Source organism: Anopheles gambiae, chromosome 2 (genome assembly GCF_943734735.2).
Source record: "Anopheles gambiae chromosome 2, idAnoGambNW_F1_1, whole genome shotgun sequence".
Lineage (NCBI taxonomy): Eukaryota > Metazoa > Arthropoda > Insecta > Diptera > Culicidae > Anopheles > Anopheles gambiae.
In genome coordinates this window covers 102,957,265-102,980,296 of record NC_064601.1, presented here as the reverse complement: position 1 = coordinate 102,980,296, position 23,032 = coordinate 102,957,265, and the positions used below count along the sequence as shown (strand labels likewise).

The following is a 23,032-nucleotide window of genomic DNA, read 5'->3' as shown; positions in this document are numbered from 1 at the left end:
GCAAGACCTGTTTCAAGCCGGTACTGGAATATCGCAACCATTACGTGGATCCAATCCAGCGTTGTTCGTGTGAAAATTGCTGTCCCACGGGATACAACTACGATGGATGTCGATGCGTCAAAACGAGCACGTGTCTGAAATTGGTTCCCAGCCATTACTGAGTTTGGATTAGAACGATGCAACTGTTGCACAACAGTGTGGGTTTCATGTTTTCTTTCGAAGTGTAGCCAGGAAGAGTAAAATTACAATAAACACATTCCCGAACAGATCGAAACTGCATTAATACCATTGACCTGTATATGAATATTCTAGGAGCTTTAGTAAAGTATTGTGAAAGTTATGATATTTTTGGAAGTATTTCGTAAAATACTGTAGTTTATTTCATGCTTCAGATCTCCATACATTTGAAGATGGATTAAGGTCGATGGTTCCGTTCAATGGTACGTATTGCATGGCACGTGCTGCTGGGTGAACAGTCTCGGACTGCATCGCGGACACTTGCAATCTCCGTATCCGTGGTTTACTCCAGCACATCGATACGGGTAAGGGTAGTTGTAGACCACCTCCTCCAGATAGCCCGAAGGATGCTCCTCGGTGTAGAAGACGTTCCCTCCGCACGACGGATATGAGACTGTACGATGGAAACATTCGATCGATATTAGCTCATGGGAAAATGTTAAATTATAAGATAGTCCTGAGACTGTGAATAGTTACTCACAACAATGGATGTGTGCTATACAGGCGAGGAACAGAGCGAACGCAACAATCGTCTTCATGGTGAGACTGCAGGATTCGTTGGTATAAGACCGATGTTCTGTTAAGTGTTATTTGAATTCAACTGATTTATAACAGTTCAGTTAGTAGTATTTATATGAAGAGATGGATCTTTGCACCCATTGTTAGATCAAAATCACACGGTAAATACAAAGGTGGTCACGTTCAAATGATAGAAACTAGATACAATATCCCTATTCAAGTATACTTTTAATTAAAAAGTATTTTCTATTACAAAAACATGCATGACAATGAACACGTGAACCATCATGGATCGATAAGAACAGTTACAGTCAATTACAAAGCATTCGGAATTCAATTAGCAAAAGGTTTGGAAGGAACAGGTCATAAATACGTAACACGACTTTATATTGTGTTAGTTATTGAATATCTGCTGTTTGATCGACATGAAGTAGGTTGAATTCCCAACACGACAAAAACATAAAATAAAATACAGCAGTTCCCAACATCAGGCTCTGAACAATTTCATCAGCCATCAGCCATTCAGAAACAACTGACGGTTTCAAATCAATAATTATATAATCTAACTCTTCAAAGATATAAATTTTATAAAATGATTACATAATATTTACTGAACAAGTGATCAATTCGGATACCTGATCGAAATCTCGACCTAATCGTTCACGCGCATAATCATTTATTCATACATTGTTTATCAAATTGAAAATTAAGCTCCTAAGCGACCAAGGTTGTTCCGTCAAGTAAGAAATTATTTGAATAAATAGCCTCGATGTTCGCTAACTGTACTTGAATATGGCTATACGGATAAAACGCAACAAACTATAAACAGTTATATGAAATAAAATATTATAATAAAGTGTAATTTTTTTTTAGCATGTTTCATTGGTGCATTTCTCAAACATTTCTGTTCAGTTTACGCTCGCTCAATAGAGGTTAAAAAGAACAAATCAATACAGGTGTAAGGAAAACGTTATTTCTATGTTAAACAAGAGCAAATATCAGATCTAATACTTGTAAGACGATTGAATGTCAAATGTCATAACTTCATTTAGTGTTTAGAATAAATAGATTCATAATCTTGGTACTATTTTCGTGTTTGCAGTAAAAATAATGTATTTCAATTGCTCTTCATCGGATACATTTCATTTCCAAGTTTCTGTTTAGTACAGCGATACAAGCTGCCGAAGACAGGCACAATCCGGGACGCATTTGCATCCGTCCCACTTGTAGCCCATCGGACACCTCTTCTCCTCACACGTGTTGCACACTGGAGCTACATAGTTTACTCGATATTGCACTGGCACCGGCTTCTGGCAGGACGAGCAGGGCGCGACCGAGGGATAACATCCTCCTATAAAGGACATAAAGATGACAAGTAGTGAATTAATTGAGTCTCGGTAGTGCCAAGCATACTAAATCCTTACCTTGAGCAAGCTGAGCTACGGCCACTACCAGCAGAAAAGCGGCAAGAGTGTACTTCATGTTGAATGTTAGTGTATTTGATTGTGCGTCTGCTACTAGAACAAGGGTGAAGATGTGTCTGAATGGTTAGCGAATAGTTGTTGCAAGCTTTTATACCGCACGCTCTTTGTTCGTTCACCAGTTATATTGCAGAAGTTGTCAAGTGACTATCCATAGATGGTATTGCGTAACTAGCATAATACAGACCAACACGTGCAGATACGTGCTGCAAAAGAGGGCTATGGTAGGAGACTGTCTATACGCTGAATGAATATGAGGTGTTGTTTTTCACTTGCCTTTTGATTTGACTCTGTCCGACAGTCTATTTGATCTCACAAGGGACGGAAAATGAAAGGAAATTCACTATATAAAGCGAATGCATTGGATAACGATGCATTCATTGATTGTGGTGCAAGTAGTGCAGATACTCCAGTTTTTATAGTGATTACGAAGATCATACAAGATGAAGTGCATCATCAGCTGCATACTCCTGTGCATGTTTGCTACAGGTACGGTATATCAGAGATTCAATGTGTGATGCATACAAGCGTACCATAACAGGACTTTGTTTTCCTATTTCAGCATGTCTGACCTCGTGTCCATCCAAATGTGGTCTTCCATCGTGCCAACAGTGTGCAACGGTTCATGAAAAAATAACTTATCTAGACCATTACGTGGTACAGGAAGCACCGAAGCATCCGTACTGCGGTGTTCCAACGTGTAACAAATGTGCCAAGCCAGTTACTTGCAGACCAAAGTGTGTAGAAGTTCCCGAATACCAAAATGTGTATACGTTTGAAGAGGACCTTTGTCCCGAAGGATATTACTGGAATGGGTATTTCTGTGCTGTGGGATGCAAGTGTAAAACTCATAAGCCCTCTTACTACTGAAAGCGTAAATAAAAAAATGATACATTTATATCGAAATAAAATATGGTGATTGGTTTTTTTCCCAACCTGTCGATGTAAATAAGTGAGTCACCTAAAATTTGCTCTAACAGATCTCGAATAATCCCATGTTATCGACGATACTCAACTAGTAAATTAATGTAGTGTAGCATAACTTATTCGTGCATTTGTGCATGGGCAAATCAAACTCATTTTTGCATTGATTGTTTTTGTTCTTTATTTTATACTAGTTTTAGGAATTTTGTTAGAACAATGGAAGGTTAGAACAGGGTTAGAACGGAACTGGTTTGCATTGTCATTGCTTACAGAAATAAACCACGCTCTTCTTGAATCCTCATCTTTGATGAAAAAAAAAACTATGTTCTAACCTCTACACCGAAAGAGGACGGGACGGGGCGGGACGGAACAGGTCGGGACGAGACGGGACGGGAAGAATCAGAACGGGACGAGTCGGAACATTAACAATTGAATGTCGGTGCTTTGAATGTCAGATTGTGCGTCTGCTAGTAGAACCAGGATGAAGAAGTATCTGAGTGGCTAATGAATAGTTGTTGCATCCTTTTATACTGCAAGCTCTATGTTCGATCTTTAGTCACATGCGCCGGAGTTGTAATAAAATAATACAATCAAACATGTGCAGACGTTTGCAAAAACGGACCATGGTATCCAACGCTCTATTCAATCCCACTGGTATGGAAAAATGAGGCGAATGAGGCCAGTAGACTCAAAGTCTCTATAAAATAAAGTAGAATCAAAAACCTGGTATGGGCATTTTGGTACTGTAACTTATAAGCTCTCACGACAACGGGTCTTTTTCTCTATGCCTTTTTATGGTCTTTTGAGACTTTTTGGATATTTCAAGATATATTAGAAACTTTTCAGATGCTGTTAGATTCAAACATGTTTTATTGAAAGTTCTTTATCGTCAGTTTGGAATTTGTTATTTCTGCCTCTAATGCTTGCATTCACACGGTCCATGCTGTCTGTACGGGCACGGATACAGCTCGCTGCTCTTCTTTGGCTTGTTGCAAGTCTGGCAACCGTGGCAACTCTGGCACGGAACGTGAGTCAGACGTGGATGAGCTACGGCGCGGGGATAGCTATAGTAAGGGCTCAGATGGTTTTCCGGACATCCCAATACATGATGAGGAGCGACTGGATACGACAGATGGACTAGAATTGCCAATACAACGTTAAACTTGTATGTTTCCCTTTATACAAAACTGAGGCGTTTTACTTACATGAGTACACCTGAGTGGCACAGACAGCGAGGAAGGCGAACATTACCAGGGACTTCATGATTGTTAGTATTTGAAATTCTTTTAGATGTCTGAAGCACAAGAAGCGAAGGTATTGAATGATGTGTGAATGTTGGTTGCAATTGGCTTTTATACAGGTGTAGTACTACAGACTGCAGTCTCGCGGTTGTTGTCCATTTTTTGTGACCTCGCTACACGTGCTAGCGATAAAGGTTAAATGGTTTGGTAGTGCATAAAGGCACAATGCCACAAGCAAGTAGCTTAGACCACCAATAAAGGGCGAGGAATACATTTTGTCACTAACTAAGGCTTGGTGTTGTGGACCATGATGACTAGTAGAACAATTTTATTCATATGCACAGAGGCGTTTTTGCAATCTTAATCCTACAGTCGGGAGAACAGAAATATCCATTCCAAAAGTAACCATAAGGACAATGTTTCTCTTCAGATGAATTATGATCTTCTGATGAATTCTCACAGCTAGCCTCGGTCGTCGTGGTCACTTCGCATTTTGTGAACAGGTTTTCCTTTTCTTCACAATGGGACTGTTCCGACGAATGATCTTCTTCCGATGAGTGATCTTCCTCTGATGACTCCTCACAGCTAGCCTCGGTCGTCGTGGTCTCTTCGCATTTTGTGGAGTAGTTTTCCTTTTCTTCACATGCGGACTGTTCCGACGAATGATCTTCTTCCGATGAGTGATCCTCCTCTGATGACTCCTCACAGCTCGGCTCGGTCGTCGTGGTCACTTCGCATTTTGTGGACAGGTTTTCCTTTTCTTCACATGCGGACTGTTCCGACGAATGATCTTCTTCAGATGAGTGATCCTCCTCTGATGACTCCTCACAGCTCGGCTCGGTCGTCGTGGTCACTTCGCAATTCCTAGAGTAGTTTTCCTTTTCTTCACATGCGGACTGTTCCGACGAATGATCTTCTTCCGATGAGTAATCCTCCTCAGATGACTCCTCACAGCTAGGCTCGGTTGTCGTCGACGTCGTCGTGGGTGTTGGCTTGCGACTCTTTATTTTTTTGCCACACCGAACCAAACAATCTGGCTTTAGAGATGTAGCTGAGATGCATTTGTTGCACACTCGGTTTCTAAAGTAAGGGGTATGATCTTCCTCTACCGAGTAATGGTCTTGTTTGGCGGTATTGTATTTAGCTCTTTCACACTCATTGCAAGATGCAACACCACACTTTGTAAAACACCTGGCTAGACATCCTGTAAATAATATGTTCGTTATTTCAAAGCAATCATCTAAATTTTTAGTTTGAACATTTTTATCGTACCTGTAGCAAACACAAATACTAACAGACCGCTTATGATATATTTCATGTTTTATAGTTGACAAGTTTCTTCCACGAGGGCTACAATCATTATATGGAATCGGTGTCTGACACTTTCGCCTTATATAGAAGTTTTCGACACGTATTACATTCTAAGAGGGCGGATATATGCTCATACATTTAAGCTAAATGCTGATAATTAGCGCTAATTAGCGACAAAGTGCATAATTCGTGCAAGCACAGAATTTTTATTATGTCTGAAGCTATAATAACATACGTGTTGGTTTGCATCGTTAGCTGACTGTTATGCAATGGCTCCGATCGGAAGTCACGGGAACTACCTTCGATAACTCCTGCACGTGTTACAGGCGATCGAACAAAGGGCGTGCGGTATAAAAGCTTGCAACAACTATTCGTTAACCATTCAGACACATCTTCACCCTTGTTCTAGTAGCAGACGCACAATCAAATACACTAACATTCAACATGAAGTACACTCTTGCCGCTTTTCTGCTGGTAGTGGCCGTAGCTCAGCTTGCTCAAGGTAAGGATTTAGTATGCTTGGCACTACCGAGACTCAATTAATTCACTACTTGTCATCTTTATGTCCTTTATAGGAGGATGTTATCCCTCGGTCGCGCCCTGCTCGTCCTGCCAGAAGCCGGTGCCAGTGCAATATCGAGTAAACTATGTAGCTCCAGTGTGCAACACGTGTGAGGAGAAGAGGTGTCCGATGGGCTACAAGTGGGACGGATGCAAATGCGTCCCGGATTGTGCCTGTCTTCGGCAGCTTGTATCGCTGTACTAAATGGAAACTTGGAAATGATACGTATCCGATGAAGAGCAATTGAAATAAATTGTTTTTACTGCAAACACGAAAATAGTACCAAGATTATTATTATGAATCTATTTATTCTAAACACTAAATGAAGCTATGACATTTGATGCATTTGTTTTACAAATATTAGATCTGATATTTGCCCTTGTTTAACTTAGAAACAACGTTTTTCTTACACCTGTATTGATTTGTTCTTTTTAAGCTTTATTGAGCGAGCGTAAACTGAACAGAAATGTTTGGAAAACGCACCAACATACTCGAATTGTATAGTTTTATTGATATATTATTTTGTATTTTATTTCATTTTATATAGATGTAAACGTTTAATCCCGTCATGGGTTCATCCCCTAACAGACCGCGCCACCATACGTAGGACTGACTATAATGCTATGGGGGGGAATCAATTAGTCACTGAAAGCCAAGCCCACAAGTGGGTACAGGCAGGCCTTGACCGACATCGGTTGTTGAGCCAAAAGAAGAAGAAGAAGAAACGTTTAATCCATAAATCCGTATTAAATTACAGCTTGCGAATATTGAAGCTATTTATTCAAATATTTTGTTACTTGACGGAACAACCTTAGTCGCTTAACTTTAAATTTAGTAGACAATGTATGACTAACTGATAATGCGCGTGAACGATTAAGTCGAGATTCCGAACTAGTATCTGATTAATTGTTTGGAATGTATTATGAAAATTATACAATCGAAGAGTTAGTCGGATAATCATGTGATTATTGATTTTAAACAGTGTGCTTTGGAAACTAAATCCAAGACAGAATAAATGTATTGCCAAAAACGATTTATTAAGTATTACGCGCCAAAGAATTTGTCGGTTTTCCCGGGGTATGGTTCTAAAGAAAAACTCGTTTCTACTATTAAATCCTTTTTGCATCGTGTTTTACATATGTGTTCGTTTGAACTTCCCGTTTAATCGTTAAGGTAGTTTACCGTTGGTGCAAGATCCAACAAAATGGGAATTCAACGAATGTCGCACAAGTAGCCAAGATTCAATTACTATCACAATATGAAGGCGTGTCTATGATTTTGGCCCGTTTCCTTCAAAAACGTTTGCTAATTGAACTCCGTATGATGCAAGAGCTTTGTAGTTGACTGTAACTATTATTATCAATCCCAGAGACTTCACTAAACAATTCATAGGTAGTAGTGACGGGTGGTATGTACAAAGGGCAGGGATGTAATCAACACTAGGTAATGAATAGCACTTACTAGCAATTACAGGTTTATGGAGACCATTGCCGTGTTTGTTTTTTCCATGTTTCTTTAATAGAATTCCCCTTTTGATAAGGTGTATAGTTATACAGGGATAGTATGCCTAGTTCCTATCATTTGAACGTGACCCCATTTGTATTGACCACCTGATTTTGATCTAACAATGAATGCTGAGACCCATCTCTTCGTATAAATACTGCCAACAGAACTAGCGACAAACAGTTCAATTCAATAAACAGTTATAAAACATCGTTCTAATCCAAACGAATCCTGCAGCCTCACCATGAAGACGATTGTTGCGTTAGCTCTGTTCATCGCCTGTGTAGCACACATCCATTGTTGTGAGTAACTATCACAGTCTCAGGACTTTCTCTCGATCCTTTAAACTTGTATTAATCGTATTTTTCTGTCATACAGTCTCATATCCGTCGTGCGGTGGAAACGTCTTCTACACCGAGGAGCATCCATCGGGCTATCTGGAAGAGGTGGTCTACAACTACCCTTACCCGTATCGATGTGCTGGAGTAAACCACGGATACGGAGATTGCAAGTGTCCGCGATGCAGTCCGAGACTGTTCACCCAGCAGCACGTGCCATGCAATACGTACCATTGAACGGAAGATGTGTGATCGACCTCAACCCATCTTCAATGGTATGGAGATCTGAAGCATGAAATAAACTACAGTATTTTACGAAATACTTCCAAAACTATCATAACTTGCACAATACTTTACTAAAGCTCCTAGAATATTCATATACAGGTCAATGGGATCAATGCAGTTTGGATCTGTTCGGGAATATGTTTATTGTAATTTTACTCTTAATGGCTATAGTTTATCATCGAAACAAACTATGAAACACTTATCCCACACTGTCGCACACTCAGTAATGGCTGGGAACCAATTTCAGACACGTGCTCGTTTTGACGCATCGACATCCATCGTAGTTGTATCCCGTAGGGCAGCACTTTTCACACGAACAACGCTGGATTGGATCCACGTAATGGTTGCGATATTCCAGTACCGGCTTGAAACAGGTCTTGCACATCGTTGTCGTAGGGCAGCAAGCTCCTGTTATTGCGAAAATGAACACAATGTTATATATTCTAGGCCCTCAAGATTCGCCATGATTTGTATACTAACCCGAAGAAAGCTGAGCTACGGCCACAACCAGTAGAAATGCTGCCAAGAAGTACTTCATGTTGACTGATGTTGGATGTTGAGTTGACAATGACAATGAGCTGATGCAGATAGTTGTATGATTGTGGAAGGAACAGATGCATCGTTTTATATCACGAAACAGTTCTTTGTGCAATGATTTGGGAAGTATGTTTAGATTCCTGATACAGATCAAACATAAACGTTTTGAAGATGCTTGTTTGATTGTTGATAAACTTACAGAACGAAAAAAGCAAGTGTTCACAGCTCGTGGCTTTGTATTGAGCAGTCAGTCATTAACACGAGGCATTTGTAGGTTTATCTGCATTGGCACGTGTACACGCATGTTTTGCAAACAGTTCGGAAGACACTGTTCACGTTTAGCGAGACAAAACTGATGTCCAACGAGGGTGGGTATGTTTTCATAGAAGAATAAGTCTACTTATGTACGTTTAAATTTGGACGACATTACTGCTAAGAATACAAGGATCAAACTGAAACTACTAGATACAAAATATTTTATAATTGCATCTGTGCCTATTGTGTGTAATAATTATTTCTCGTCTTGTCTCAGTGATCGACATGCCAGGTTCTAAGAAGCCAATACCGTAATTACTGTGAGACTAGTTTTCCCGAAATATGTGATATAAAAATCCTGTACATTAGATAATAATAAATCTTATCTTAGGTACCCACTCTGTCATTGGTGACTATTTTGAAAAATCTCTTTTACCCATCAATTTACCGATATTATGTTGGATGGTAGAAGTTATGTTCGTCACATTAATGGTCGATAAATTTAATTCGAATCTCACAGGGATTTGAGGAAAAGGGACATACTCTTCTGTCCACTTTTTGACATTGCTTTGCAATGCGACTAGACAACAACATGTAGGGCACAATAATTTACTGTTGTTTACATTATTTGGTTATGTAGATGTTTTTGACTTCGTCGTCAAGAAAACAGCGAAGATGTAAGCCTTACATACTTTGATATGATTAATCGACTGGATTGGTGAAATCGATTGATGGTCAAAAACTCATGTTCAAACGCCTAATTGAAAATGAATCTTGAACTATCATCACGGTGGATACAAATAATCTCGGCATATATGAGCGACGCATTCCCCGGCCAATCATTGATACATTGGATTCAAAGTCCCAGACTCTACCTGCTGAACTATCCGGGCCATTCTTATTTCTGCTGGAGAAGCATGACAAACTAATGCCATATTCTAAAGGAGTTCGAAAGCAACCCGTAATCAGACACAAGGCGCTACTTAATACAATAAAATACAAACTTCCCAAAATATCATAGCTTTCACAATACTTTACTAAAGCTCCTAGAATATTCATACACAGTTCAATGGTATAAACGGAGTTTGGTTCTGTTCGGGAACGTTTTTATTGTAATTTTACTCTTCCTGGCTACACTTCGAAACAAACCATAAAACCCACACTGTCGCACACTCAGTAATGGCTGGGAACCAATTTCAGACACGTGCTCGTTTTGACGCATCGACATCCATCGTAGTTGTATCCCGTAGGGCAGCACTTTTCACACGAACAACGCTGGATTGGATCCACGTAATGGTTGCGATATTCCAGTACCGGCTTGAAACAGGTCTTGCAAATCGTTGTCGTTGGGCAGCAAGCTCCTGTTATTATCACGAAACAGTTCTTTGTCCAATGATTTGGGAAGTATTTTTAGATTCCTGATATAGATCAAACATAAATGTTTTAAAGATGTTTGTTTGATTGTTGGTAAACTTGGAGAACGAAAAAAGCAAGTGTTCATAGATCGTGTCTTTGTATTGAGCAGTCAATCATTATCACGAGGCATTTGTAGGTTTTTCTGCGTTAGCACGTGTAAACGTATGTTTTACAAACAGTTCAGAAGACACTGTGCACGTTTAGCGAGACAAAAATGATGTCCAACGAGGGTGGGTATTGATCGCTTATGAAAAAGAGAATACTTGGTTTGAACGACATTACTGCTAAGAATACAAGGATCAAACTGAAACTACTAGATAAAAAATATTTGATTATTGAATTTGTGCCTATTGTCTGTATAAATTATTTCACTTCTCGTCTCAGTGATCGACATACCAGGTTCTAAGAAGCCAACGCTGTAATTATTGTGAGACTAGTTTTCCCTGAATATGTGATATAAAAAAACCTGTACATTAGATAATGATAAATCTTATCTTAAGTACCCACTCTGTCATTGGTAACTATTTAGAAAAATCTCTTTTACCCATCAATTTACCGATATTATGTTGAATGGTAGAAGTTATGGTTGTCTCATTAATTGTCGATAAATTTAATTCGAATCTCACAGGGATTTGAGTAAAAGGGACAGGCTCCTCTGTCCACTTTTTGACATTGCTTTGCAATGCGACTAGACAACAACATCTAGGGCACAAATAATTTACTGTTGTTTACATTATTTAGCTATGCAGATGTCTTTGTCTTCGTCGTCAAGATAACAGCGAAGATGTACGCCTTACATTCCTTGGTATGATTCATTGATTGGATTGGTGAAATGGATTGGTGATCAAAGACTCATGTTCAAATGCCTTTGTGAAAATGAATCTTGAACCATCATCACGGCGGATACAAATAATTTCGTCGTATAACAGCGACGCATTCCCCGGCCAATCAATGATACATTGGATTCAAAGTCCCGGGTTCTACCGGCTGAGCTATCAGGGCCATTCTTTTTTCTGCTGGAGAAGAATGACAAATTCATGCCATATTTTAAAGGAGTTCGACAGCAACCTGTAACCTGGCACGAGGCGCTAATTAACACAAGATAATACAAACTGTTCTCCCATAAGACCTCTGACTAACTCCATGTATGTTTTTTCCAATTAATTTGATCGTTACAATAAAAATAATTGTTTCAATATAATGATTTCTACGGCATTACTCTTAACTGACTCTTTTATTACTCTATTGTTCTTCTGCCCAGATTAACAGGTGTTAACAACTTTTATCACCCACGCGTGACCTTTTCAGTATTTTCCATGGACTTCAGTTCTGACAATGGATGCTGAGATCCACCTCTTCGTATAAATACTGCCAACAGAACTAGCGACAAACAGTCAGTTCAATAAACAGATATAAAACATCGTTCTAATCCAAACGAATCCGGTAGCCTCATCATGAAGACGATTGTTGCGTTCGCTCTGTTCATCGCCTGTGTTGCACACATCCATTGTTGTGAGTAGCTATTCATAGTCTCAGAACTTTCTCTCGATCCTTTAAACATGTATTAATCGCATGTTTCCATCATCCAGTCTCATATCCGTCGTGCGGAGGAAACGTCTTCTACACCGAGGAGCATCCTTCGGGTTATCTGGAGGAGGTGGTCTACAACTACCCTTACCCTTATCGATGTGCTGGAGTAAACCACGGATACGGAGATTGCAAGTGTCCGCGATGCAGTCCGAGACTGTTCACCCAGCAGCACGTGCCATGCAATACGTACCATTGAACGGAACCATCGACCTTAATCCATCTTCAAATGTATGGAGATCTGAAGCATGAAATAAACTACAGTATTTTACGAAATACTTCCAAAACTATCATAACTTGCACAATACTTTAATAAAGCTCCTAGAATATTCATATATAGTTTAATGGTGTTAATGCAGTTTCGATCTCTTCGGGAATGTGTTTATTGTAATTTTACTCTTGATGGCTATAGTTTATCATCGAAACAAATTATGAAACACTTATCCCACACTGTCACACACTCAGTAATGGCTGGGAACCAATTTCAGACACGTGCTCGTTTTGACGCATCGACATCCATCGTAGTTGTATCCCGTAGGGCAGCACTTTTCACACGAACAACGCTGGATTGGATCTACGTAATGCTCGCGATATTCCAGTACCGGCTTGAAACAGGTCTTGCACATCGTTGTCGTAGGGCAGCATGCTCCTGTAATTGCGAAAAGGAATATAATGTTATATATTCTAAGCCCTTAAGATTCACCATGCTCTATATACTAACCCAAAGAAAGCTGAGCTACGGCCACAACCAGTAGAAATGCTGCGAAGAAGTACTTCATGTTGATTGCTGTTGATTGTTGAGTTGACAATGACACTGAGCTGATGCAGATGGTTGTATGATTGTGGAAGGAACAGATGCATCGTTTTATATCACGAAACAGTTCTTTGTGCAATTATTTGGGAAGTATGTTTAGATTCCTTATATAGATCAAACATCGATGTTTTGAAGATGCTTGTTTGATTGTTGGTAAACTTGCAGAACGAAAAAAGCAAGTGTTCATAGCTCATGGCTTTGTATTGAATAGTAAACCGTTATCACGAGGCATTTGTAGGTTTATCTGCGTTGGCACGTGTACACGCATGTTTTGCTAACAAGAAGACACTGTGCACTTTGTGCGAAACGAAAATCTTGTGCAACGGGTAATAACGTAAGAGTTGCTTCAATGTTAGAGTATTTCAGCTTTAAATACCAGTACTAATAATGAAGTTTGCAAAAACTTACATTTGTTACATCTGAAAGCTAGAAATCATGAATGACCGTGTATACTTCGTTTTTATGCATAGAAAATCATTTCAAATAATAAAACGAAGTATTGTTTATTAAATGAATACAGTCATTATCCGATATACGCTATCGTACGGGACCGAGCGCAATAGCGTATCTCGAGTTTTCGCGTATAGCGGATTTGTATGGAAAAATAGTTTACACTACCAGTTCGAGGGTTGAAAAATATCGCCACAGAGTTTTGCATTAAAGTTTTTTGTTGTAAAACAGGTATCTTTTGCATAAATTTAATGCAAAATGCAAAAAGAACATTAAGGAAATTCAAAAAGAGCATAAAATATTTCAAAGTATTAAAATATTTGCAAAAAACACATGGAGCTGTCAAATTTAGAGCAATCGCGTACTGCGAATTCGCGTATATCGAGTATCGCGTACTGCGGATAATTGCTGTACAATCATAAAGTTTAAATCTGTTATTAGTGATTGAAAGCCAATCTTTTTCTGAACCGTAAATAGCTATAAAATATAGTCTTTTTGTGAAAATTTGATATCAAAATTTTATTACTAAATTTTATTTTCTTGCAATTATATGCATAACTTCGTAGTATGTTAGTTTTTCAAACAGTAAAGAGAGTTTAAGTTATCTTTGAAATATTGTTTTCCTGTACACTATTTATGCAAACAAAAAAACTTTAACCTTCATTCCTAACTCCTATCCTTTTCTTTCCAAGCATATTATATATTTAGTGACGGGTCAAACATATTACCTAATAATTTAAAATGATACCTTATCGCTATTTATCAGCCAGATTTTGTCAACGACTATCGTCGAGTAAAACATTGCTGCTTTGTTTTTTTTTTTAATTTTAGGGCCTTAGTTAACAGCTAGGAAAAATGCTTTGCAAAAGAGAACGGTTTCTGCCAAACTATACAGGTCTTTAGGCTAATTTATACCATTGTAGGTCTCGTGGTACAGTCGTCAACTCGTATGACATTATCAACATGTCCGGGCATGGGTTCAAGCCACGATTGGATCGTGCCTCCATACATAGGTAGGACATGACTTATCCTGCTATGTGACTACCCTGCTATGGGTAATAAAAAAGTCACTAAAAGCCAAAGCCTACTAGTGGTTTAGAGAACCTTGTACCAAAAAGAAAAGAATATTTGAGTTCGTACTACGAAGAGTTTGTATAAGAATTGTATAAGAAAAAAGTTTATATAAAAAATAGGAATAACAAAACTACATTCATTTCTATAGACGTTACTGGTGCTAGACATCCCGGTATAAGATTTTTTAAAAGTTAAGTATCCTGTTGGCATTTCGTTTTCCTTATTTTATACAGTTTATGTCTTTATGTTTCATTATAAACCACACAGTCATATTGGAGGGTTAAATAAATAAAAACAGGCACAGTAAACAGATAACTGAACCATTCGGACCATAGAATTTTACAATTTATAAGAATAATAGTTAATAATTGCAGTACGTTTAACGTGTTTATTCAATTTCAAAGCATAGCATTTCATGGTTTATGATATCACGACATATTGATCGTTCAACTTCAATAAAGTGACACAAGCTGCCGAAGACAGGCACACTCCGGGACGCATTTGCATCCGTCCCACTTGTAGCCCATCGGACACCTCTTCTCCTCACACGTGTTGCACACTGGAGCTACATAGTTTACTCGATATTGCACTGGCACCGGCTTCTGGCAGGACGAGCAGGGCGCGACCGAGGGATAACATCCTCCTATAAAGGACATCAATATGACAAGTAGTGAATTAATTGAGTCTCAGTAGTGCCAAGCATCCAAAATCCTTACCCTGAGCAAGCTGAGCTACGGCCACCACCAGCAGAAAAGCGGCAAGAGTGTACTTCATGTTGAATGTTAGTGTATTTGATTGTGCGTCTGCTACTAGAACAAGGGTGAAGATGTGTCTGAATGGTTAACGAATAGTTGTTGCATGCTTTTATACCGCACGCTCTTTGTTCGATCGCCAGTAACACGTGCAGAAGTTATCGAAGGTAATTCTCGTGACTTCCGATCGAAACCATTTTTAAGTTCTTCGGTCTGAACCACACGTGTATCTGCAGCATGCCGGGACAAAGAAGTACTGCGTATATTTTCTTTTAGTGGGTACATAATGATTCCGGTTCGTTGTTTGTCACATGGAAACAAGAAGGTAAAGTTCCTATATAAAGCGGAAGCGTTGGATATCAATTCAAACATTCATCACGGTGCAAATAGAATCAACTCATCTTCAGAATCTTCTCGGTTCACACTCCTGCAGGATGAAGTACGCTTTGAGCTTCCTTTTCGTCGTGGGTTTTGCCACAGGTACAGTATGAATTATTCGATTGTAAACATATAATAACAATACTCTTTTCATACTTTCAGCATGTCTTGCCTCGTATCATGTAAATTCCTGCCGGAAATGTACTAAACCAACAACTCCGAAACCAAAATGTGTGGTGCATTATGTAGAAGAGGAAAAGTATCCCAATGATTGTGATGTGACCACGACTACTACCGAGTCTAGCTGTGGCCATTCATCGGAGGAGGAACATTGTCCCGATGGATATAATTGGAATGGGTATTTCTGTGTTCCTGAATGTAAAACTTCAACCCATAAGCCACCCTGTTACTAAGTGTTGGGTTTAGTTTCGGTTCTAAACAGAAATAAAATTCTATCGTGTCTACAGTTCTGATTGAAACAGTGTAGTTTTTCCATTAGATCCTAGATATGGATATGTTGGGAAATTTGCATCGATTGAAAAATGAAGTATGTTTAAATGATATCACATAAATTCATTCGATTAGTTTCATCGGACTAGGGGATGCAATGACCCACCAACACTATTATTGCATTCGTGTGGATGCCACATGCTACGCCGCTCAACCTTTATCGCTGAAACGTGTCACTTCTTAGCAAAAACGGGTCCCAACCATAATAGTGCACCTGTATAAAAGCTAATTCTGAACATCATCCAGGCATCATTCAATACCTTCGCTTCTTGTGCTTCAGACATCTAAAAGCAATTCAAATACTAACAATCATGAAGTCTCTGGTGATGTTCGCCTTCCTCGCTGTCTGTGCCACTCAGGTGTACTCGTGTAAGTAAAACGCCTCAGTCTAGTGTTAACGAGAAATGATAATGATTAAGCTACATTTGTCCTTCTAGTCCACCTACCGTACCCTACTCATCATTTGTTGGGATGTCCGGAAAACCATCTGAGCCCTTACTATAACTACCCAAGCGTCAATACTCTTCCCTGCCAGACTCACGTTCCGTGCCAGTCTTGCCACGGTTGCCAGACTTGCTACAAGCCGAAGAAGAGCAGCGAGCTGTACCCGTGCCCGTATAGACAGCATGGACCGTGTGAGTGCAAGCACTAGAAACAGCAAAATGACTATCGAATGAATCGAATGCTATGAAAATGAACAATAAATGGCATTGGATGTATAACATTGAAAATGAAGACTTCAATTACTCATTTATTATTATTATTTTTAGTTGTTTTGTGTGGGGTTGTTTGATTCTGCTTGTGATATTTTTTAAACATATTTTTTTCGACATATTTTTAAAAGATGCCAAGATGGCAACCAATCCACCCAAAGCCTGGTGTCCGTTGGTTGAATAAAATACTAACAACAGTTGTGTACAAAGACATTTTAGTTCGATTTAGTTTTTTTAAACTATCCTATTCAAGGCTTAAAATAAAATAGACTGCTAAAGTATATACAGATTCTTGTTTCTATTTAGAGATAACGTGCTACGCGGACATGCCGGTCTGTTTAGGCTTTTAATACTTATTTCCAGTACCATGCAAAGGGATAATCAGTGCTTGCTACGGGGGAACGGAGGCTTGAACGAGCATGTCATTGAATCGTACAAGTTGACGACTGAACCACAGATTAATGAAGATAATTACAGATTGAGAACATTATTTGAGCATGTATTTTTATTTGGTTCATTGTTTACGAATGGTGAAAAAATTATTTCTCCTTATTACTTTATTTCTTGTTGAAATCCGTCAACCGCAGATTGGTACAATCGGCAATTTGTACTACTTACCAACATACCTAACATGGGTACAATACCTGTGTAGATCCTGCCCTACTTACGAAAGAGTATTTGTCCCGTAGAAGAAGAATTTGTCAGACGCTAATCTTTCTTTTGGATAGTGGTATCTTATTGATTAAAATGTAACCAATTTACCCATGTCTTTGTACATGAGCAGCCTAAAGTATGTGGTCAGATTTGATAAACTGACATTACTCAAAAGCTTTCTGTTTTTTAGTTCGTTACAGAACTGTTATCAGAAAGCGGAGCGCTTCAAATATTTCATTCTTTTTTTCAGAAATTGTAATTTGATTTTTTTATAAATATATTATGTAACAGATTATGTTTATATGTCGTTATAAGCTTGGAAAAAGCTACACCGAAAATGTTTGTTTAAAAACAAACACCTTGCTTTGCATAAATTTTGGTACATATGAAGAATTTTTAAAAAGTGCATTTTTTTATTGCTTTACGAAAAGAAAAGATTTTATTGACAAAAAATGGTATGATTGGAACAATCATCAAACTCACAAATGGCCTAAAAAAATTTGGATACGCTGTTCATTATCAATAGTTTAATTTTGATCAGCTTAAAAATCTTTCATTTTATATTACTTTGGGTTAAATTTTACGCTTAAATAATTGTTCTAATACATGTAAATTGATACTTAGCTTCGAAGTATTCCCGAAGTAAGACTACTATAAAGATACCTAAATTATGTACTATGTGTACACATGCCATAACGCAAACTATCTTAATTAAAAAGTTTTACTTTTAGTACAAAGTGTATAATTTACCATTAAAGAATTTACCATTCATATTCTTGATTTCTTTGTTCCCCGAGAGCCCGCGTCTCCGTGATACGTTTTTGATATGGCCCACATTTTTTATAACCGGTTCACCACTAAACAAAAACGATCGTTTTGTCTGGAGTATTTGAAACGTGCTTCGACGTGGAATTCGAACACGAGCCAAACTATACGGAGCAAATGAGTACTGTTTTTCATATAAAAGCACCAGTAACGTATTGAAAACATCATCCAAACGCCTTCACTGCTCCTCACAACATCAGCTAAACAGCTCCAACCAGCATTCAACATGAAGTCTGTCATCGCTTTCGTTCTGTTCGCCGCCTGTGCCAGCCAGGTCTACTCAGGTAGGGTTTGCTAAAGCATCAAAATCGATTAGTAGTCATGTTGCTAACGAGTTGAAATGTTCTTATTTCACAGCTTGCACCAAAACGTACCCCAAGTACAGCCATAAAGTAGCGACTCCGGAAGAGCTCGGTGTTGTCGGTCATCATTACGGTTACCCAGTCGGTTACCCAGCCGGTTACTATCCCGGTTTGGCTTACCCCCACGGTCCTGCCTACTACCCATACGCGCCATCCTGTAACAAGGGCCCTGTTGTTGTCAACTACAACCACCCGTCTGTTTCTTCCTACAAGCGTCCCGGACCCTGCAGCTGTGGAAACTGTCTTTCCTGCAAAGCCCGACCAGAAAACCTGTACTACTCGGAGCCCCTCAATCCTACCTTCCATTACTAGGGATCTCGATTAATGAGACACAAACCGAATGATGCACTAAACACAGGAAGAAATAAAAACTCAAACATTACGAAACTTTAAACTCTATGCTGTTAATGCGAATCTGTTAGTGATACTATCCTCATGATTGAGAACAAAAAATTAAAATCCTTTAAGAGAAAATTAATCTTTTAGACGAATAACTCTCCCACATTATTCAAAATACACGTACGTTCTCAACAGAAGAAAAAATACCGAATTGCCAAAAAGGTTAAAAAACGATCTTCATACTTACTGCTTGGCAATAGTTTGAATTGCTGCGGTGCTGTCCAAAACTAATCCTCTTGTTATAGTCATGTAAATTCGTTAATCTAACCTTGCTGACCGAAACATCGACACCATCTAATCACAATATATTGGGCCTACCACGTTAACACTGCTCTTTTGAATATAATAAAGCGATGTTACGAGCTAGATTGACATATTATATGACCGTTGAAGCTTACTTTTATTTTCTACAACTACAGATATTATCTTTTTTTTAACTTTTAGAACATGCACACATAGTAAATGTATCTAAAATCGAATTTGTAGGTTCGCTTCTTCACCACTGTTAAAGTTTAACACTGTCTTTACATTATTTTTTACGAAGGCGCGAGACCGTGAACGGTTCCGGACACTCATGTGGCAGGCCAAGACCACAAAGCAAACAAAAAGGAACACTAAAAGGAGAACACCAAAACGGTTTTTAAACAACAATTTATTACATAAAAAATGCCCCCCCTCCCCCCCAGGGTGTCATCATTGGTAATATAACAGTTTTACTTAAGTTTATACCACAATTGCACGTACGTTCTGATATTAAACTTTACCCGTGCACGTGTGGGTACTACCATAGATAATGGAAATGTGCAACATCTCCTGCAAAAATGTTTATAATACGCAACAAACATTTCCAAGTCGATGTTATATTTAAGTTGTAACTAAACTCAGTGCCAAGTCGATGTTAAGTGTATATATTGTAGCTAAACCGAAACAATAAACCTTTGTCTTCAAGCAATTAGCAAGTGCAATTGTACTAAATCAATTGTTTATTCCATTGTATGCACATCTTAAGCCGTCCTATATAAACTCCGTCTCGATGTACAATTAACATCAAACAGCAGTAGCAGCATCTGAAGATTTACAGCAGCTCACACGAATCTATTCAACCCCTTCACCATGAAGTCAATCATCGCTCTCGTCCTGTTCGTCGCCTGTGCCGCTCAGGTTCAATCAGGTATGATCCATCTGTGAACCAATCTTGAGTATTTGATGATCATGTTTGATCGATCATTTCTATTCCAGCTTGCGTCAACACGAACTTACTCTACAGAAACTATGACTACGTGCCGGGGTACAGCGGTCTCGGATACTATTACAACGATGCGCTCGGCCTGTATCCTGGAGAAGTCCTTACATACGGTACGCACTACCCTCGAAGCTGTAGCTGTGGCAAATGTGATACCTGTACAAAGGTCTCCTATCCCTATGGATCCTACTACAGTCCCCTTTTGAGTGTTCTGTAATCGGACGCGAAGAGATATGTATCGGATGAAATGAATAAATTGAACGGATCTTGGTTTTGACATCCTTGGACAACTAATGGAACTTTTCTGTGTTTTTTCTTATCCTATTTTGTGTTATGATTGATTTAGTTATTTTATACTGAATTTCATTTTGACGATTCTATTGAATTTTCATCCAACTAATCAGTCTGTGCATGTGTGCATATTGCTTTTGTAAATAGTCCATGAAATGTTAATGTTATAAATAATCATTAGTAAGTAGTGATTGACTTCTAATGAAATTCTTCATTTGTTTCCAATATTATCAACACATAAAATAGATCACGATAAGATCTACTTCTGGTGATAAACCCTGAAAGAATTTCAAAAAAAGTTTATAATTTTACGAATCGATAATTTTATAGAGCAGGCAAACATAGTATAATTTCTGTATAAAAATTAAATATTATTTGGGTGATATCTCAAGATCATTAGACGATCCATTTTCAATAAGAACTGATACAGATCTGATTATTCGACAATTAGCAAATGATTTTAATGCTAGGAAAATTTGTGAAATACTCAATTTCATTCAAATTTGTTTAAAGAAGAATTAAATTACTCCGAATAATTTCAGTAAACATATAAATATCAAAATATCCATTGAAGGAATTCAAGAAAACATAGAAATATCATAAGAAACCTGCTGTTAGAGGACAACAACGAGCTCGAATAAATTACTCTTCCTCGTCTTTGATTCAACAACCGTTGTCGGTTAAGGTGCAGCCTGTACCACCCCTTGTGGGCTTGGCATTTTGTGGACTTATTCCCTCCCCCCCCCCCCCCTCCATAGCAGGATAGTCAGTCCTACACGTATGGCGGCACGGTCCATTCGGGGCTTGAACTCATGACGGGTATGTCGTTAAGTCCTACGAGTCGACGACTGAAAAAATAATCGTAGATGTCTAGCTGGCATGGAAACAACAATACTCAACATCCTGGACAAGATACAAATAGATCCCTGTAAATAGAAGATAATGGCGAATTACACCAATCAACGAAGAAATTAGTCGGGCTATTTTTGATCGAAATTCTCTCAGCCAAGTATACCCAGGATAACGCAAAAAATAGGGAGTAGAAGACACTCATTTGATCAATGTGAATTCGTCGGAAAAATCTGATAAAACGGCGGGGCCTCAACAATGAAGTGAATAAATACACAAATAAATAAATAAACAAATAAATATAGAGGTCATCTTGAATTATATAGCGAAATTGCATATCCGTTGCTCATGACAATAAAGGAAAAACTGTGCCTTGTTTTAGTTATGTATTGCAAACCAAGTTCTGGATCATTTATTCGTTTCGTTTGATGTATCTTTTTCGTTGGTCAACACGTGATGCTGACCTACCAAGGATTAATGTCCCTTCATTTCCGATTACAGAACACTCAGGAGGGGACTATAGTAGGATCCATAGGGATAGGAGACCTTTGTACAGGTATCACATTTGCCACAGCTACAGCTTCGAGGGTAGTGCGTACCGTATGTAAGGACTTCTCCAGGATACAGGCCGAGCGCATCGTTGTAATAGTAACCGAGCCCGCTGTACCCCGGCACGTAGTCATAGTTTCTGTAGAGTAAGTTCGTGTTGACGCAAGCTGGAATAGAAATGATCGATCAAACATGATCATCAAATACTCAAGATTGGTTCACAGATGGATCATACCTGATTGAACCTGAGCGGCACAGGCAACGAACAGGACGAGAGCAACGATTGACTTCATGGTGAAGGGGTTGAATAGAGATGTGTGAGCTGCTGTAAATCTTCAGATGCTGCTACTGCTGTTTGATGTTAATTGTACATCGAGACGGAGTTTATATAGGACCGCTTAAGATGTGGAAGGTCTAGTAGATGTATACATACACAGAACAAAGCTTTTTTGTTTTAAATTAGTCGCTACATGTTATTGAAAGTGTTGACGTTAGCAACATTGTACGGGATGTCTAGTTATGCAGATGTTTATATTATGCAAAAGTTGTAAGTGCAATAGGTGCAACTGCACGTATAAATTTCACAATTAATGTTTGCGTTAAACTTCTGGTTTCATGCGATTGACAAATTGTTGATATGATTTACATATTACTTACAACCTCAAGCATAACCGCATCAATTAAATTAATCAACTACCTTACCATTACTCTATTTAGTAACATGAAATCCTTCCATACGTCAACCTACTCGAAAGTGTTACAATGTAATGGAAAATCTGAACAATACCACGCGCCTTACTATAATCACACGTAAGAAGCGCTGCCATGGCTAGTAATAATAACAACCCAACGGGGTTTGTTTTGTTTTCTGTTCAACAATTCGTTACTATTATATCCTACGCTGTCCTATCACTTTATTGACACGTGCACATGCAGAGCCAGACAATTGGATGCTTTAAAAAAAAAAATCATT

The 23,032-nt window shown here is 38.6% G+C and overlaps 1 long non-coding RNA gene across 1 annotated transcript; it reads right to left on the bottom strand.

Moving 5' to 3' along the window:
* Positions 1–14,895: 14,895 nt before the first annotated feature.
* LOC1277149 (uncharacterized) lies at positions 14,896–15,363 on the bottom strand. The gene is made up of 2 exons (XR_009765585.1): positions 15,251–15,363; positions 14,896–15,177 (listed from the first exon to the last, which is right to left on the bottom strand). It is a non-coding gene; the product is annotated as an uncharacterized LOC1277149 (long non-coding RNA).
* Between the last annotated feature and the right edge of the window lie 7,669 nt (positions 15,364–23,032).